General features: G+C 40.2%; 1 non-coding gene across 1 annotated transcript; it reads left to right on the forward strand.

The window, feature by feature from the left end:
* Positions 1 to 1,733: 1,733 nt before the first annotated feature.
* On the forward strand, positions 1,734 to 1,921 carry LOC123457566. Its single transcript, XR_006635051.1, has one exon. It is a non-coding gene; the product is annotated as a U2 spliceosomal RNA (small nuclear RNA).
* The last annotated feature ends 676 nt before the right edge of the window (positions 1,922 to 2,597 follow it).

The raw sequence follows: 2,597 nt of genomic DNA on the forward strand, positions 1-2,597 counted from the left end.
GTACTTCTGGAACTGGTCAGCAGACTGCTTACAGAATCTTATCTTTTGCAAAAGGCCAGTTTATGGTCAGGATGTGAAGCCTGGTGCAGTCAGGATGTTAAGCCAGTTAGGCAAGAGTAGATGAACACCTACTTACATCCCCTCTAGGTTTCCTGACAACTCCTTGCCCTGGCTACATCCCCTTCCCCCTACAACTCCTTGCCTTGACCACATCTCCTTCCCCCTACAACCTTATATAAACCTATGTTTAAGAATAAACTCTTGAGGCCGTGACAAATGTCTAGCATGGTCTCCTTCTTGTGTCTGTTTGCCTACTTTCATTCAGGTTGATTTTCCCCTGGCTTCTTTGTTCTACTCCCCACTGGCCAGGGCAAGTGGCGCCTGAACGTGAGGCCGAGGTACAAAGAAAGACCTGAACATCGCTTGAGAGGACGGCTGTCCCAGCCATTAGACCACCACCTCACCGGAGGGGTGAGTGAAGGTCTGCATAGAGGTCACTACAGGCAGCACACCTGTAATACAGACCTGCACCAAGATCAACGCAGAAAAAGCCCGCCTGTGAAACTGATCCGTTTGAGGTAAGCAACGAATTTTAGGCAATTAAAGTAAGGACTATTGAGTCATTTTTTTCAAGGCACAAAAACTGCGGGACTTTCTTTTTTGCACTTCTCTTTCTCCTTTTACTTTCGGTTGGCACCATCACGTGGAATTGCAACATAGCGACAGGGCAACTGAAGCCTCTTGGCCAGGGCTACCCTCTGGCATTGGCTGAAGGCCCCTAGCTCCCTGTGCAAAACCCGACAGCCCGTTTGGGTGTTGGCAAAGACTTCCTATCTAGCCTCTCTTCCTATCAACAAAACTGGGTACACAACAGCCAGTAAATGCTCTTAACATTGCGGTCAGGCTCACGGTAGGCCCACCGGGACACCCCCCCCCCCCCCCCCCCCCCCGTGCCAGTTCTCCTACCGGGAATGTTGCCCTCTGGTCTTGCCGTTTCTCCTCTTTCTTTTTCTATCATGGGACAGACACTAAGTAAACAGGAACTTTTTATCTGGGGACTTAAAGACTCCCTCAAGGCATAAGGAACACAGGTTAAAGAAAAAAAAAATTAACAAAGAGTAAAAAGGAGCTAATTGCCATAGTAAAAGATATTTTAAAAACACAAGGAATTGAGATTGCTTCAAGTTCTTTTTAATTTTATCAGGAGGATTTGTTCTTTTTATGCGTGTGTATATGTGTATATGTGTTTATATGTGCTCATTGTGCTTGCTAGTCATGTCATGTTTGTGACTGTTTGTAACTAAAGAGATGAAATGGACGCAGGTGACATTCCTTTCTCTTCTAGAGAACGATTTCAAGGAAAATCAAAGACCTAAGCATAGAAATTAAAAAGGAAAAATTAAATGTCTTTTACAGGAGTGAATTTGCCAGATATTTGTTCTAGGTCAACTTCATCTTACATAGAGGATCATTAAAAACAACAAAACTTCCTCTAAAGAGGTAACTTATAATTTGTCAGATATTTTTTAAAAAGCTTGTAATGTCCTGTTACTTAAAAGGAGGAGGTAACTGACCTGACTTCTAGGCCAGCCTGCCTCAAGATAACAACAATATTTGCCTTAATTTAGTGTTTTATTGATATTAATGACATAAAATTTTGTTAGACTTCTCACTTGTTAGTGAGTAATAGGATTAATTTGGTGTAATTTTTTAATAGCCATATAAGAAAGATAATCACTTCTCGGCCCTTTGACTAAGATCAAGTGTAGTATCTGTTATCAGTTTAATATCTGATATGTCCACTATCCGAGGACAATATATTAAATGGATTTTTGGAGCTTGGAGTTGGAATAGGAGCTTACTCCATCCACTCCACACATCAACCTGGTATTGCAGTACTTCCAGGAACAGTGCACCCCTCGGGGGAGTAAAAAAAAAAAAAAAAAAAAAAAAAAAAAAGAGAGAGAGAGAGAGAAAGAAAAAGAAAAGATAATTAATGATGGGGTGAGATGAATTGATTGAAGGAACTGGAAAAGAATTTTTCAATGTTGGGACATAGAATGCTCATTAAAAATGCTTTTTTGAGTGGTACTGAGAATGTTAAAGTATGTGGATAAAGATGTGCATATGTAGGAAAGAATTTTCAGGCTAAACCTAAATGCCATGCCTAAAGTTAGAGATTTTTCAACTGTTTACAGACTCTTAAGGATACTCTAAAAGTTTTATATAGGGACATAGTCTTAATCTAAATTCATCTTACATTAGACACAGGTGATGCCTGTGTTAGGTGGGTCACAAAGTCATAAGTACAGATGTAATTGGAGGTTTAACCAGGTTAAACATACACAAAAGTCTATCACCTTATGTTTTACACATGGGTAAATTTGCTATGTAAAAACAAACAACTTTGAAATACGGGAAAAAAATGTCAGGATTCTTACTGCTCTGTAATTTCATTTTGCTCTTGCTTTCCAACATATGCTACTTAAATTCATGGAAAGCTGGACTCTTAAAAAAAAAAACAGGTGGAACCCCCTTTATCTCAAACTCTATGCAAGTTTAAGCCATGTGCCCCCCCAGACTCTGACTAGAGACAA

The sequence above is a fragment of the Jaculus jaculus genome, unplaced genomic scaffold (assembly GCF_020740685.1).
Source record: "Jaculus jaculus isolate mJacJac1 unplaced genomic scaffold, mJacJac1.mat.Y.cur u25, whole genome shotgun sequence".
In the NCBI taxonomy this organism is placed as follows: Eukaryota; Metazoa; Chordata; class Mammalia; order Rodentia; family Dipodidae; genus Jaculus; species Jaculus jaculus.